Genomic DNA, 18,396 nt, shown 5'->3' on the forward strand with positions numbered 1-18,396 from the left:
TCAAATTACCAATGGCATTTTTTATGGAACTAGAACAAATCATCTTAAAATTTGTATGGAGACACAAAAGACCCCGAATAGCCAAAGCAGTCTTGAGGGAAAAATACAGAGCTGCAGGAATCAGACTCCCTGACTTCAGACTATACTACAAAGCTACAGTAATGAAGACAATATGGTACTGGCACAAAAACAGAAACATAGATCAATGGAACAAGATAGAAAGCCCAGAGGTAAACCCACCCCCCTATGGTCAACTAATCTATGGCAAATGAGGCAAGGATATACAATGGACAAAAGACAGTCTCTTCAATAAGTGGTGCTGGGAAAACTGGACAGCTACATGTAAAAGAATGAAATTAGAATACTCCCTAACACCATACACAAAAATAAACTCAAAATGGATTTGAGACCTAAATGTAAGACCAGACACTATAAAACTCGTAGAGGAAAACATAGGCAGAACAGTCTGACATAAATCGCAGCAAGATCTTTTTTGATCCCCCTCCTAGTGTAATGGAAATAAAAACACAAATAAACAAATGGGACCTAATGAAACTTCAAAGCTTTTGCACAGCAAAGGAAACCATAAACAACACGAAAAGACAACCCTCAGAATGGGAGAAAATATTTGCAAATGAATCAACGGACAAAGGATTAATCTCCAAAATATATAAGCAGCTCATGCAGCTCAATATTAAAGAAACAAACAACCCAATCCAAAAATGGGCAGAAGACCTAAATAGACATTTCTCTAAAGAAGACATACAGATGGTCAAGAAGCACATGAAAAGCTGCTCAACATCACTAATTATTAGAGAAATGCAAATCAAAACTACAATGAGGTATCACCTCACACCAGTTAGAATGGGCATCATCAGAAAATCTACAACCAACAAATGCTGGAGCGGGTGTGGAGAAAAGGGAACCCTCTTGCACTGTTGGTGGGAATGTAAATTGATGCAGCCACTATGGAGAACAATATGGAGGTTCCTTAAAAAACTAAAAATATAATTACCATATGATCCAGCAATCCCACTGCTGGGCATATACCCAGAGAAAACCGTAATTCAAAAAGACACATGCACCCCAATGTTCATTGCAGCACTATTTACAATAGCCAGGTCATGGAAACAACCTAAATGCCCATCGACAGATGAATGGTTAAAGAAGATGTGGTACATATATACAATGGAATATTACTCAGCCATAAAAAGGATCAAAATTGAATCATTTGTTGAGACGTGGATGGATCTAGAGACTGTCATACAGAGTGAAGTAAGGCAGAAAGAGAAAAACAAATATCGTATATTAACGCATGTAAATGGAACTTAGAAAAATGGTACAGATGAACCAGTTTGCAGGGCAGAAGTTGAGACACAGATGTAGAGAACAAACGTATGGACACCAAGGGGGGAAAACCGCAGTGGGGTGGGGATGGTGGTGTGCTGAATTGGCCGATTGGGATTGACATGTATACACTGATGTGTATAAAATTGATGACTGATTAAAAAAAAAAGATGTGATATATTTATACATGGAATATTACTTAGCCATATAAAGAATGAAGTTCTGCCCTTTGCAGGAATGTGGATAGACCTAGAGAATATTATGCTTAGTGACATAACTCAGACAAAGACAAATACTGTAAGATATCACTTATATGTGTAATCTAAAAATACATACAAATGAATGTATATGCAAAACAGAAACAGACTCACAGATATAGAATGCAAACTCGTGGTTACCAAAGGAGGGAGAGGAGGGGAGGGACAAATTAGGGGTATGGGAATAAGAGATACAAACTACTCTGTATAAAATAGATGAGCAACAAAGATATATTTCATAGCACAGGGAATTATAGCCATTATCTTGTAATAACTTTTAATTGAATATAATTTGTAAAAGTACAGAATCATTATGCTGTATACCTGAAACTAATATAATATTAGAAATCAACTGTACTGCAATTTTTCAAAAAGGATCAACAAAATGAGAAAACAACCTATGGAATGGGAAGAAATATTTTTAAACCATATATTTGATAAGGGGTTAATATCCAACACATATTTTAAAACTCATGCAAAATAGAAAAAAATATATACAAATATTCCAATAGTTTAAACAGGCAAAGGATCTTCAAAGACATTTTTCCAAAGAAGGTATATGAATGGCCAAAAAGTACATGAAAAGTTGCTCATAGCTAATCATGAGAGAAATGCAAGTCAAAACCACAATCAGATATCACCTCACACCTGTCAGAATGATTATTATTAAAAAAAAAGATAAAGATAACAAATGCTGGTGAGAATGTGGAGAAAGGAAACACTTGTGCATTACTGGTGGAATTGTAAACTGTTACAGCCAATATTGAAAACAGTATGGAGGTTCCTCAAAAAATTAAAAATAGAACTATCATATGATCCAGAAACTCCACTTCTGGAAATACATTAAAAGGAAATGGAAACATTTTGTCTGAGATATCTTGACCCCCATGTTAATAGCAGCATTGTTTATAATAACCAAGATATGGAAACAACCTTAGGGTTCATTGATGAATGAATGTATAAAAATGTTTTGATGTATATATACAATGGAATAATATTTAGCCATCAAAAGGAAGGAAATCAAAAAAAAAAGGAAGGAAATCCTGCTATTGGTGACAACATGGATGGAATTGAGAGTATTGTGCTAAGTAAAGTAAGTCAGAAAAGAGAAAGATGAATACTGTATGATCTCTCTTATATGTTGAAACTTTAAAAAAAAATACTCATAGAAAAAGAAATCAGGTTTGTGGTTACGAGATGGGAGGTGGCAGGGTGGAAGAATTGGATGAAGGAGGCCCAAAGGTACAAACGTCCAGTTAATAAATGAGTACTGGGCATGTAATCTACAACATGATGACTAGAGTTAATACTGATGTATAAGTATATAGTATATTTGAACATTATTAAGAGAGTAGATGCTAAGAGCTCTCATCACAAGGCAAAAATATTATTTTTTCTTATTTTTGTTTCTACATGCAATGTTGGACATTAACTTATTGTGGTAATCATTTCACAATATATAAAAGTCAAGTCATTATGCTGTACACATTAAAATTACACAGTGGTGTACATCTATTATATCTCAATAAAACTGGAAGAAATTTTTAACAGAAGTAAAACTTGAAAATTCACAAATATGTGGAAATTAAACAATACAATCTTGAAAAAAAATTGGGTCAAAGAAAAAGTCAAAAAGGAAATTTTAAATATCTCAAGACAAATGGAAATGAAACATACCAATACTTAATGAGGTGCAGCAAAGACAGCACCAAGAGTGAAATTCATAATGATAAGCACCTACATTAAAAAAGAAGAAACAACCCAAATACAGAACCCAAATTTACATCTCAGTGAGCTAGAAAAAGAACAAACTAAGACCAAAGTTAGCAGAAGGAAGGAAATAATAAACATTAGAGCAGAAATAAACAAAATAGAAAATAGGAAAACAACAAGAAAAAAAATCAATGAAACTGAGTTGGGTTTTTAAAAGATAAACCAAATTGATAAAACTTTAGCCAGTTAAGAGAAAAAGAGGACTCTCACAGATGTAGAGAACAAACTTATGGTTACCAAGAGGGGAAAGGGGGGGTGGGATGAATTGGGAGATTGGGATTGACATATATACACTACTATGTATAAAATAGAAAACTAATGAGAACCTGCTGTAGAGCACAGGGAACTCTACTCAACGATCTGTGGTGACCTAAATGGGAAGGAAATCTAAGAAAGAGTGGATATATGTATACATATAACTGATTCACTTTGCTGCACAGCAGAAACTAACACAATATTGTAAAGCAACTATAGTCCAATAAAAATTATTTTAAAAAAAGAAAAAAGATGACTCAAATAAACCAGAGATAAAAGAAGATACATTACAACTGGTGACAGAAAAATACAAAAAAAAAAATCTTGAAACCACAACAAACTGAATGATCTAGAAGAATGGGAAAATTCCTAGAAACATACAATCTACCAAGACTGAATCTTGAAGAGATAGAAAGTCTGAACATGCCTATAACTAGTATGGAGGTTGAATCAGTAATCAAAAACTTCCCAACAAAGGAAAGCCCAGGACCATGTGGCCTCACTAGTGAATTTTAATGCACATCAAAGAGAAATTAACACCTACACTTCTCAAACCCTGTCCCAAAAAATTGAAGAGGGGGGGAAAACTTTCAAACTCATTTTATGACAGCAGCATTACCCTGATACCACAGCAAGGCAAAGTCATTACACAAAAAGAAAAATACAGGCCAATATACCTAATGATTATAGATGCAAAACCCTCAACATATGCAAATCAATTAATGCAATACACCACATTTACAGAATAAAGGATAAATATCACATGATCATCTTTTTCTTGTAAATTTATTTATTTATTTATTTATCTTTGGCTGCTTTGGGTCTTTGTTGCTGCACATGGGCTTTCTCTAGTTGTGGCAAGCTGGGGCTACTCTTCGTTGCAGTGCATGGGCTTCTCATTGTGGTGGCTTCTTTTGTTGTGGAGCGTGGGTGTAGGTGGGCGGGCTTCAGTAGTTGTGGCTCACTGGCTCTAGAGTGCAGGCTCAGTAGTTGTGGTGCACGGGCTTAGTTGCTCCGTGGCATGTGGGATCTTCCTGGCCCAGGGATCGAACCCATGTCCCCTGCATTGGCAGGCAGATTCTTAACCACTGTGCCACAAGGGAAGCCCCACATGATCATCTTGATAGATGCCAAAAAACATTTGACAAAATTCAACACCCTTTCATGAAAAAATTCTCTACAAACTAGGAATGGAAAGCACCCCAATATAATAAGGATCATATGTAATAAGTCCACAACTAACATCATACACAATGGTGAAAAGCTGAAAGCTTTTCCTCAAACATCAGGAACAAGAAAAAGATGCCCAAGCAAATGGGAAGACATAACATGTTCATGGATTGGAAGACTTAATATTGTTAAAATGTCCATACTGCCCAAAGCAATTTATAGATTATTGCAATTCTTATCAAAATCCCAATGGCATACTTAACAGAAATAGAAAAAATAATTCTAGTGATACAATTAATATAAAACCATAAAATACCACAAACAGTCAAATCAATCCTGAAAAAGAAAAACAAGGCCGGAGGCCTCACACTTCCTGATTTCAAATTATATGACACTATAATAATTAAAACAGTATGTTACTGGCATAAAAACAGGTTTATACACCAATGGAACAGAATGGAGAGCCCAGAAATAAACCCACACATATACAGTCAACTGATCTTTGACAAGGGTTCCAAGAATACACAATGGGGAAAGAATAGTCTCTTCCACAAATTGTATTAGGATAACTGATATCCACAGGCAAAAAAAAAAAAAAGAAATTGGACCCCCCTCACTGACACCATATGTAAAAGCCAACTCAAAATGGCTTAAAGACTTGAACATAAGAACTGAAACCATAAAACTCCTAGGAAAAAACATAAAGGAAAAATTTCTTCACATTGGTCTTGGCAATGAGTTCTTGCATATGATACCAAAAGCACACACAACAAAGACAAAAATGAACAAGTGGGACTACATCAAACTAAAAAGCTTCTGCAAAGCAAAAGAAACAGCAGAATGAAAGGCAACCTAGAGAATGGAAGAAAATATTTGCAAACAATGTATCTGATAAGGGGTTAATATGCAAACTATATATGGAATTCCTATACCTGAATAGTAAAAAATCTAATAATATGATTTTAAAATAGGCTAAGAAACTGAGTAGACACTTCTCCAAAGAAGACATGCAAATGGCCAACCAATAGATGAAAAAGTGCTTGACATCACTAATCATCAGGGAATCGTAAATCAAAACCACAGTAAGCTATCACCTCACACCTGTTAGAATGACTATTGAAGGAAATTCTGCAATATGTGACAACATGAATTAGCTTCAGTGACATTATGCTAAGTGAAATAAGCCAAAATACTGAATAATTCCATTTACACGAGGTATCTAAAATAGTCAAATTCATAGAATCAAAGAGTAGAATGATGGTTGCCAGGTGCTGAGGTGAGGGAGAAATGAGGAGTTACTAATCAATGGGAATAAAGGTTCAGTTAAGCAAAATGAATAAATTCAAGAGATCTGCTTTATAACATTGTACTTATAGTCAACACTAACTTTAAAATGTATTAAGAGAGCAGATCTTTTGTTACATGTTGTTACCACTTAAAAGTAAAAGATCCTTACCAGAAAAAATCCAACATATGTATGTAAAAAAATGAGAAGGAAATAAAAACATGTGCAGTGAAGTGAATTTTTATGTCCACCCCAAATTCACATGTTGAAATCCTAGCCCCCAAGGTGGGATTAGGTAGTAGGACCTTTGGGATGTCATTTATTCATGAGAGTGGAGGTCAATCACCCATTTCTCCATATGATGTTACAGCAAAAAGATAGCTGTCAATGAGGAAGTGGGCCCTCATCAAACACCAAATCTGCCAGCACCATGATCTTGGACTTCTTAGCCCACAGAACTGTGAGAAATAAATTTCTGTTGTTTGTAAGCTACTCAGTCTATGATATTTCTGTTGTAGAAACCTGAACAGATTAAGACAACACATGACAGCAAAAAATTAGTTAAAGAAAGTAAAAGATGGGCTTCCCTGGTGGCACAGTGGTTAAGAATCTGCCTGCCAATGCAGGGGACACTGGTTCAAGCCTTGGTCTGGGAAGATCCCACATGTCGTGGAGCAACTGAGCCCATGTGTCACAACTACTGAGCCTGCAATCTAGAGCCTGTGAGCCACAAATACTGAGCCCACAGACCACAACTACTGAAGCCTGTGCACCTAGAGCCCATGCTCAGCAACAAGAGAAGCCACTGCAATGAGAAGCCCGTGCACCACACCGAAGAGTAGTCCCCACTCGCCGCAACTAGAGAAAGCCCATGTGCAGCAACAAAGACCCAACACAGGCAAAAATGAAGAAAGAAAATAAAAATAAAGAAAAAGAAAAAAGAAAGCAAAATGCAATAGTGGAAGAATTGAGGAACCAAAAAGATATGACACATAGAAAACAAATAACAAAATGGCATAAGTAAATCTCTCCTTATGAGTAATTACTCTAAATGTAAATGAATTAAACTCTCCAATAAAAAACAGAGACTGGCAGAATGGAATGTTTTAAAATCATCAACTGTATGCTCTCTACAAGAGACTCACTTTGGATCCAATGACAGAAATGCACTGAAAGTGAAAGAATGGAACAGGGTATTCCATCCAAATAATAACCCAAAAAGAACTGTGGTGACTATACTAATATCAGAGAAAATCAACTTTATTCAAAACTATAACAAGAGACAAAGAAGGATATTATATATCAATAAAAAGGAAAGCCCAACAAAAAGCTATAAAAATTACACACATATATAGACATAACAGCAGAGTCGCAATATATATGATACAAACATTGTAAGAAATAAAGAAATAGACAGTTCTACAATAATAGTTAGAGCCTTCTACACTCCACTTTCAATAATGGATAAAACAATCAAACAGAATTAATGAGGGAACAAAGGACTTTAAAAACAGTATGAATCAACTAGATGTAACAGACATATACAGAACACTCCACCCATAAACAGCAGAATACACATTCTTCTCACATGAAACATTCTCCAGGATGAACCATATGTTAGGTAACCAAAAATGTCACAATAAATTTTAAAATATTTAAATAAACCAAACTATCTTCTCTCACCACAATGGAATGAAACTAGAAATTAATAACAGATGGAAAACTAGAAAATTCACAAACACGTGGATGTTAAGCAGCATATTCTTAAACAATCAATGGGTCAAATAAGAAATCACAAGTTAAATTAGAAAATATTTTGAGACTAATGAATCAAAAACACAAAGGACCAGAACTATGAAATGAAGCAGAATCAGTATTCAGAGGGAAAATTACAATGATAAATTCGTACATTAAAAAGGAAGAAAGGGGACTTCCCTGGGGGTGCAGTGGTTAAGAATCCACCTGCCAATGCAGGGAACATGGGTTTGATCCCTGGTCCAGGAAGATCCCACACGCCAATGGAGCAACTAAGCCCATGTGCCACAACTACTGAGGCTGCGCTCTAGAGCCCACAAGCCACAACCACTGAGCCCACACACCACAACTACTGAAGCCCGTGTGCCTAGACCCCATGCTCTGCAACAAGAGAAGCCACTGCAATGAGATGCCTGTGCACCACAACGAAGAGTAGCCCCCACTTGCCACAACTAGAGAAAGCCCGTGCACAGCAACGAAGACCCAATGCATCCAAAAATAAATAAATAGAATAAATAAATTAGTAAAAAAAAGAAAGAAAGATCTCAAATCAATAATCATATTTTACACCTCGAGGAGCTTGAGAAAAAATAGCAAACTACACCAAAAACTGACAGAAGCAAGGAAATTATAAATATTAGAGAGGAGTTTAAAAAATAGAGAATGAGAAACAATAGAGAAAACTGATGAAACCAAAGTTGGTTCTTTGAATAGATCAACAAAGACAAAACTTTAGCTAGGCTAAGAAGAAAAGACTGAATTATTTACTTCTGAAAATCAGAAATAGAAGTGGGAACATTACTACCAATCTTACAAAAAGAAAAAGATTATAAGAGAATACAATGAGCAATGTTTTTAAATAATTGATATTGGAGTATAGTTGCTTTACAATGTTGTGTTAGTTTCTGCTGTACAGCAAAGTGAGTCAGTAATACATATACATATAACCACTCATTTTTAGATTCCCTTCCCATCTAGGCCACCATGGAGCACTGAGTAGAGTTCCCTATGCTATGCAGTAGGTTCTCATTAGTTTTCTATTTTATGTATAGTAGTGTATATATGTCAATCCCAATCTCCCAATTCATCCCACCACACCCCCTCCCATTCCTTGGTAAACATAAGTTTGTTTTTTACATCTGTGACTCTATTTCTGCTTTGCAAATAAGTTCATCTGTACCATTTTCTTAGATTCCACATATAAGTGATATTATATGATATTTGTCTTTCCCTTTCTGACTTACTTCACTCTGTATGACAATCTCTCAGTCCATCCATGTCTCTGCAAATGGTACTATTTCATTCCTTTTTTTATGGCTGAGTAATATTCCATTGTATATATGTAACACATATTCTTTATCCATTCTTCTGTCGATGGACATTTATGTTGTTTGCATGTCCTGGCTATTGTAAATAGAGCTGCAATGAACACTGGGGTGCATGAGTATGTCTCATTTCAAATTAAGCTTTTCCCCAGATATATGCCCAAGAGTGGAATTACAGGGTCATATGGCAGCTCTACTTTTAGATTTTTTAAGGAACTGCCATACTGTTCTCCATAGTGGGTGTACCAATTTATATTCCCACCAACAGTGTAGGAAGGTTCCCTTTTCTCCACACCCTCTACAGCATTTATTGTTTGTAGATTTTTTGATGATGGCCATTCTGACTGGTGTGAGGTGATACCTCATTGTAGTTTTGATTTGCATTTCTCTAATAATTAGTAATGTTGAGCTTATTTTCATGTGTTTGTAGGCCATCTGTATGTCTTATTTGGAGAAATGTCTATTTAGGTCTTCTGCCCATTTTTGGATTGGGTTGTTTGTTTTTTTGATATTGAGCTGCATGAGTTGTTTGCATATTTTGGACAGTAATCCCTTGTCAGTTGCTTCATTTGCAAATATTTTCTTCCATCCTGAGGGTAGTCTTTTCGTTTTGTTTGTGGTTTCCTTTGCTGTGCAAAAGCTTTTAAGTTTAATTAGGTCCCACTTCTTTATTTTTCTTTTTATTTTCATTACTCTAGGAGGTAGATCAAAAAAGAACTTACTGCAATTTATGTCAATGAGTGTTCTGCCTATGTTTTCCTCTAAGAGTTTTATAGTATCTGCCCTTATTTTTAGGTCTTTAATCCATTTTATTTTTGTGTATCGTGTTAGGGAGTGTTCTAACTTCATTCTTTGACACATAGCTGTCCAGTTTTCCCAACACCACTATTGAAGAGACTGTCTTTTCTCCATTGCATATTCTTGCCTCCTTTGTCATAGATTAGGTGACCAGAGGTGCATGGGTTTATCTCTGGGCTTTCTATCCTGTTCCATTGACATATATTTCTGTTTTTGTGCCAATACCATACTGCTTTGATTACTGTAGCTTTTTAATATAGTCTGAAATTAGGGAGCCTGATTCCTTCAGCTCCATTCTTGTTTCTCAAGATTGTTTTGGCTATTCGGCGTCTTCTATGTTTCCAAACAAATTGTAAAATTTTTTGCTCTAATTCTGTGAAAAAGGCCAGTGATAGTTTGATAGGGATTGCATTGAATCTATAGATTGCTTTGGGTAGTATAGTCATTTTCACAATGTTCATTCTTCCAATCCAAGAACATGGTATATCTCTCCATCTATTTGTATCATCTTTAATTTCTTTCATCAGTGTCTTATAGTTTTCTGCATACAGGTATTTTGTCTCCTTAGGTAGGTTTATTCCTAGGTATTTTATTGTTTTGATGTGATGGTAAATGGGATTGCTTCCTTATTTTCTCTTTCTGATCTTTCATTGTTAGTGTATAGGAATGCAAGAGATCTCTCTGCATTAATTTGGTATACTGCAACTTTACCAAATTCATCGATGAGCTCTAACACTTTTCTGGTAGCATCTTTAGGATTTTCTCTTTTTTTTAGTATTTGAATTTTATTTTTTTAATTTCTTTATACAGCAGGTTCTTATTAGTCATCAATTTTATACACATCAGTGTATACATGTCAATCCCAATCGCCCAATTCATCATGCCACCACCACCACCCCTACGTGGCTTTCCCAACTTGGAGTCCATACGTTTGTTCTCTACATCTGTGTCTCAACTTCTGCCCTGCAAACCAGTTCATCTGTACCATTTTTCGAGGTTCCACACACATGTGTTAATATACGATATTTGCTTTACTCTTTCTGACATACTTCGCTCTGCATGACAGTCTCTAGAACCATCCACGCCTCAACAAATGACTAAATTTTGCTCCTTTTTATGGCTGAGTAATATTTCATTGTATATATGTACCACATCTTCTTAATCCATTCATCTGTCGATGGGCACTGAGGTTGATTCCATGACCTGCCTACTGTAAATAGTGCTGCGATGAATATTGGGGTGCATGTGTCTTTTTGAAATATGGTTTTCTCAGGGTATATGCCCAGTAGTGGGATTGCTGGATCATATGGTAATTCTATTTTTAGATTTTTAAGGAACCTCCATACTGTTCTCCATAGTGGCTGTATCAATTTACATTCCCACCAACAGTGCAAGAGGGTTCCCTTTTCTCCACACCCGCTCCAGCATTTGTTGGTTGTAGATTTTCTGATGATGCCCATTCTAACTGGTGTGAGGTGATACCTCATTGTAGTTTTGATTTGCGTTTCTCTAATAATTAGTGATGTTGAGCAGCTTTTCATGTGCTTCTTGACCATCTGTATGTCTTCTTTAGAGAAATGTCTATGTAGGTCTTCTGCCCATTTTTGGATTGGGTTGTTTGTTTCTTTAATATTGAGCTGCATGAGCTGCTTATATATTTTGGAGATTAATCCTTTGTCCGTTGATTCATTTGCAAATATTTTCTCCCATTCTGAGGGTTGTCTTTTCGTGTTGTTTATGGTTTCCTTTGCTGTGCAAAAGCTTTGAAGTTTCATTAGGTCCCATTTGTTTATTTGTGTTTTTATTTCCGTTACACTAGGAGGGGGATCAAAAAAGATCTTGCTGCGATTTATGTCAAAGACTGTTCTGCCTATGTTTTCCTCTATGAGTTTTATAGTGTCTGGTCTTACATTTAGGTCTCAAATCCATTTTGAGTTTATTTTTGTGTATGGTGTTAGGGAGTGTTCTAATTTCATTCTTTTACATGTAGCTGTCCAGTTTTCCCAGCACCACTTATTGAAGAGACTGTCTTTTGTCCATTGTATATCCTTGCCTCATTTGCCATAGATTAGTTGACCATAGGTGGGTGGGTTTATCTCTGGGCTTTCTATCTTGTTCCATTGATCTATGTTTCTGTTTTTGTGCCAGTACCATATTGTCTTCATTACTGTAGCTTTGTAGTATAGTCTGAAGTCAGGGAGTCTGATTCCTCCAGCTCCGTTTTTTTCCCTCAAGACTGCTTTGGCTATTTGGGGTCTTATGTGTCTCCATACAAATTTTAAGATTTTTTGTTCTAGTTCCATAAAAAATACCATTGGTAATTTGATAGGGATTGCATTGAATCTATAGATTGCTTTGGGTAGTATAGTCATTTTCACAGTATTGATTCTTCCAATCCAAGAACATGGTATATCTCTCCATCTGTTGGTATCATCTTTAATTTCTTTCATCAGGGTCTTATAGTTTTCTGCATACAAGTCTTTTGTCTCCCTAGGTAGGTTTATTCCTGGTATTTTATTCTTTTTGTTGTAATGGTAAATGGGAGTGTTTCCTTAATTTCTCTTTCAGATTTTGCATCATTAGTGTATAAGAATGCAAGAGATTTCTGTGCATTAATTTTGTTTCCTGCAACTTTACCAAATGCATTCATTAGCTCTAGTAGTTTTCTGGTGGCATTTCTAGGATTCTCTATGTGTAGTATCATGTCATCTGCAAACACTGACAGTTTTACTTCTTCCTTTCCAATTTGTATTCCTTTTATTTCTTTTTCTTCTCTGATTGCTGTAGCTAGGACTTCCAAAACTATGTTGAATAATAGTGGTGAGAGTGGACATCCTTGCCTTGTTCTTGATCTTAGAGGAAATGCTTTCAGGTTTTCACCGTTGAGAATGATGTTTGCTGTGGGTTTGTGGTATATGACCTTTATTAGGATGAGGTAGATTCCCTCAATGCCCACTTTCTGGAGAGTTTTTTATCATAAATCAGTGTTGAATTTTGTCAAAAGCTTTTTCTGCATCTATTGAGATGATCATATGATTTTTATTCTTCAATTTGTTAATATGGTGTATCACATTGATTGATTTGTGTATATTGAAGATTCCTTGCATCCCTGGGATAAATCCCACTTGATTGTGGTGTATGATCCTTTTAATGTGTTGTTGGAATCTGTTTGCTAGTATTTTGTTCAGGATTTTTGCATCTATCTTCATCAGTGATATTGGTCTGTAATTTTCTTTTTTTGCAGTTTCTTTGTCTGCTTTTGGTATCAGGGTGATGGTGGTCTCATAGAATGAGTTTGGGACTGTTCCTTCCTCTGCAATTTTTTGGAAGAGTTTGAGAAGGATGGGTGTTAGCTCTTCTCTAAATGTTTGATATAATTCACCTATGAAGCCACCTGGTCTTGGACTTTGGTTTGTTGGAAGATTTTTAATCATGGTTTCAATTTCATTACTTGTGATTGGTCTGTTCATATTTTCTATTTCTTCCTGGTTCAGTCTTGGAATGTTATACCTTTCTACGAATTTGTCCATTTCTTCCAGGTTGTCCATTTTATTGGCATAAAGTTGCTTGTAGTAGTCTCTTAGGATGCTTTGTATTTCTGTGGTGTCTGTTGTAACTTCTCCTTTTTCATTTCTAATTTTATTGATTTTGGTCCTCTCCCCCTTTTTCTTGATGAGTATGGTTAATGGTTTAACAGTTTTGTTTATCTTCTCAAAGAACCAGCTTTTAGTTTTATTGATCTTTGCTATTGTTTTTTTTTGTTTCTATTTCATTTATTTCCGCTCTGATCTTTATGATTTCTTTCCTTCTGCTAACTTTGGGTGTTGTTTGTTCTTCTTTCTCTAGCTCCTCTAAGTGTAAGGTTAGATTGTTTATTTGAGATTTTTCTTGTTTCTTGAGGTAGGCTTGTATAGCTATAAACTTCCCTCTTAAAACTGCTTTTGCTGCATCCTATAGGTTTTGGATCTTCGTGTTTTCATTGTCATTTGTCTCTCGGTATTTTTTGATTTCCTCTTTGACTTCTTCAGTGATCTCTTGGTTATTCAGTTACGTATTGTTTAGCCTCCATGTGTTTGTGTTTTTACCTTTTTTTCCCTGTAATTCATTTTCTAATCTCACAGCATTGTGGTCAGGAAAGATGCTTGATATTTCAATTTTCTTAAATTTACTGAGGCTTGATTTGTGACCCAAAATGTGATCTATCCTGGAGAATGTTCCATGCGCAGTTGAGAAAAAAGTGTAATCTGCTGTTTTTGGATGGAATATCCTATAAATATCAATTCAATCTATCTGGTCTATTCTGTCATTTAAAGCTTGTGTTTCCTTATTTATTTTCATTTTGGATGATCTGTCCGTTGGTGTAAGTGAGGTGTTAAAGTCCCCCACTATTATTGTGTTACTGTCGATTTCCTCTTTTATAGCTGTTAGCAATTGCCTTAAGTATTGAGGTGCTCCTATGTTGGGTACATATAAATTTATAATTGTTATATCTTTTTCTTGGATTGATCCCTTGATCATTATGTAGTGTTCTTCCTTGTCTCTTGTAACATTCTTTATTTTAAAGTCTATTTTATCTGATATGAGTATAGCTACTCCAGCTTTCTTTTGATTTCCATTTGCATGGAATATCTTTTTTCCATCCCTTCACTTTCAGTCTGTATCTGTCCCTAGGTCTGAAGTGGGTCTCTAGTAGACAGCATATATATGGGTCTTGTTTTTGTATCCATTCAGCAAGGCTGTGTCTTTTGGTTGGAGCATTTAATCCATTCACGTTTAAGGTAATTATCGATATGTATGTTCCTATGACCATTTTCTTAATTGTTTTGGGTTTGTTTTTGTAGGTCCTTTTCTTCTCTTGTGTTTCCCACTTAGAGAAGTTCCCTTAGCATTTGTTGTAGAGCTGGTTTGGTCATGCTGAATTCTGTTAGCTTTTGCTTGTCTGTAAAGCTTTTTATTTCTCCAACGAATTTGAATGAGATCCTTGCCGGGTAGAGTAATCTTGGCTGTAGGTTCTTCCCTTTCATCACTTTGAGCATATCATGCCACTCTCTTCTGGCTTGTAGAGCTTCTGCTGAGAAATCAGCTGTTAACCTTATGGCAGTTCCCTTGTATGTTGTCATTTTTCCCTTGCTGCTTTCAATAATTTTTCTTTGTCTTTAATTTTTGCCATTTTGATTACTATGTTTCTCCTTGGGTTTATCCTGTATGGGACTCTCTGTGCTTCCTGGACTTGGGTGGCTATTTCCTTTCCCATGTTAGGGAAGTTTTCGACTATAATCTCTTCAAATATTTTCTCGGGTCCTTTCTGTCTCTCTTCTCCTTCTGGGACCCCTATAATGCGAATGTTGCTGTGTTTAATGTTGTCCCAGAGGTCTCTTAGGCTGTCTTCATTTCTTTTCATTCTTTTTTCTTTGTTTTGTTCCACAGCAGTGAATTCCACATTCTGTCTTCCAGGTCACTTATCCTTTCTTCTGCGTCAGTTATTCTGCTCTTGATTCCTTCTAGTGTAGTTTTCATTTCAGTTATTGTATTGTTCATCTCTGTTTGTTTGTTCTCTAATTCTTCTAGGTCTTTGTCAAACATTTCTTTCATCTTCTTGACATTTGCCTCCATTCTATTTCGAGGTCCTGGATTATCTTCACTATCATTATTCTGAATTCTTTTTCTGGAAGGTTGTCTATCTCCACTTCATTTAGTTGTTTTCCTGGGATTTTATCTTTTTCCTTCATTTGGTACATAGCCCTCTGCCTTTTCATCTTGTCTATCTTTCTGTGAATGTGGTTTTTGTTTCACAGGCTGCAGGATTGTAGTTCTTCTTGCCTCTGCTGTCTGCCCTCTGGTGGATGAGGCTATCTAAGAGGCTTGTGTAAGTTTCCTGATGGCAGGGACTGGTTGTTGGTAGAGCTGATTGTTGCTCTGGTGGGCAGAGCTCAGTAAACCTTTAATCCACTTGACTGCTGATGGGTGGGGCTGATTTCCCTCCCTGTTGGTTGTTTGGCCTGAGGCAACCCAACACTGGAGCCTACATGGGCTCTTTGGTGGGGCTAATGACAGATTCTGGGAGGGTTCACACCAAGGAGTACTTCCCAGAACTTCTGCTGCCCGTTTGCTTGTCCCCACCATGAGCCACAGCCACACCCCGCCTCTGCAGGAGATCCTCCAACACTAGCAGGTTGGTCTGGTTCAGTTTCCCCTGGGGTCACTGCTCCTTCCCCTGGGTCCTGATGTGCACACTACTTTGTGTGTGCCCTCCACGAGTGGAGTCTCTGTTTCCCCCAGTCCTGTCAAAGTCCTGCAATCAAATCCCGCTAACCTTCAAAGTCTGATTCTCTAGGAATTCCTCCTCCCATTGCCAGACCCCCAGGTTGGGAAGCCTGATGTGGGGCTCAGAACCTTCACTCCAGTGGGTGGACTTCTGTGGTATAAGTGTTCTGCAGTCTGTGAGTCACCCACCCAACCATCAGTTATGGGATTTGATTTTACTGTGATGGTGCCCCTCCTACCGTCTTATTGTGGCTACTCCTTTGTGTTTGGATGTGGGGTATCTTCTTTGGTGAGTTCTAGTGTCTTCCTTTCAATGATTGTCCAGGAGCCTGTTGTGATTCTGGTGTTCTCACAAGGGGGAGTGAGATCACGTCCTTCTACTCCATCATCTTGTTTCCTCCTAGGATTTTCTTTGTGGAGTATCATGTCATCTGCAAACAGTGACAGTTTTACTTCTTTTTAAATTTCTATTCGTTTTATTTCTTTTTCTTCTCTGACTGCCATGGCTAGGACTTCCAAAACTATGTTGAATAAAAATGGTGAGAATGGACATACTTGTCTTGTTCCTGATATCAGAGGAAATGTTTTCAGCTTTTCACCATTGAGTATGATGTTAGCTGTAGGTTTGTCATTTAAGGCCTTTGTTATGTTCAGGTAGGTTCCCTCTATACCCACTTTCTGGAGAGTTTTTATCATAAATGGTGTTGAATTTTGTTAAAAGTTTTTCTGCATCTATTGAGAAGATCATATGGTTTTTATTCTTCAGTTTGTTAATGTGGTGTATCACATTGATTGATTTGAAGGTATTGAAAAATCCTTGCATCCCTGGGATAAATTCCACTTGATCATGGTGTATGATCCCTTTTAATGTATTGTTGGATTTGGTTTGCTTGTAGGATTTTTGCGTCTATATTCATCAGTGATGTTGGCCTGTAATTTTCTTTTTTTGTGATATCTTTGTCTGCTTTTGGTATCAGGGTGATGATGGCCTAGAGCTTGGGAGTGTTCCTTCCTCTGCAAATTTTTGACAGAGTTTCAGAAGGATAGGTGTTAACTCTTCTCTAAATGTTTGATGGAATTCACCTGTGAAGCCATCTGGTCCTGGACTTTAGTTTGTTGGGAGTTTTTGAATCATACTTTCAATCTCAGTACTTGTGATTGGTCTGTTCGTATTTTCTATTTCTTCCTGTTTCAGTCTGGAAACTTGTACCTTTCTGGGAATCTGTCCACTTTTTCTAGATTATATATTTTATTGGCATATAGCAGCTGGTAGTAGTCTCTTGTGATCTTTTGTATTTCTGTGGTGTCCATTGTAACTTCTCCTTTTTCAGTTTTAATTTTATTGATTTGAGTCCTCTCCCTTTTTTCTTGATGAGTCTAGATAAAGGTTTATCAATTTTGTCTTTCTTCTCAAAGAACCAGCTTTTAGTTTCATTGATCTTTGCTATTCTTTTCTTCATCTCTATTTCATTTATTTCTGCTCTGATCTTTATGATATTTTTCCTTCTACTAAGATTGGGTTTTGTTTGTTCTTCTTTCTCTAGTTGTTTTAAGTATAAGGTTAGGTTGTTTAAGATTTTTCTTGTTTATTGAGGTAAGATTCTATTGCTATAAACTTCCCTCTTAGAACTGCTTTTGCTGCATCACATAGCTTTTGGATTGCCGTGTTTTCACTGTAATTTGTCTCTAGGTAATTTTTGATTTCCTCTTTGATTTCTTCAGCGATCCATTGGTTATTTAGTAACATATTGTTTAACTTCAATGTGTCTGTGTTTTTTTTCCTTTTTTTTCCTCTAATTGATTTCTAATCTCATAGCATTGTGATCAGAAAAGAGGCTTGATATTATTTCAATTTTCTTAAATTTATTGAGGCTTAATTTGTGACCCAAGATGTGATCTATCCTGTAGAATGTTCCACATGCACTTGAAAAGAAAGTGTATTCTGCTGCTTTTGGATGGAATGCCCATAAATATCAGTTAAGTCTATTTGGTGTAATATGTCATTTAAGGCTTGTGCTTCCTTTTAAGTTTTCTGTCTGGATGATCTGTCCATTGGTGTAAGTAGGGTGTTAAAGTCCCCTACTATTATTGTGTTACTGTTGATTTCCCCTTTCATGGCTGTTAGCATTTGCCTTATGTATTGAGGTGCTCCTATGCTGGGTGCATA

Source organism: Balaenoptera acutorostrata, chromosome X (assembly GCF_949987535.1).
Source record: "Balaenoptera acutorostrata chromosome X, mBalAcu1.1, whole genome shotgun sequence".
In the NCBI taxonomy this organism is placed as follows: Eukaryota; Metazoa; Chordata; class Mammalia; order Artiodactyla; family Balaenopteridae; genus Balaenoptera; species Balaenoptera acutorostrata.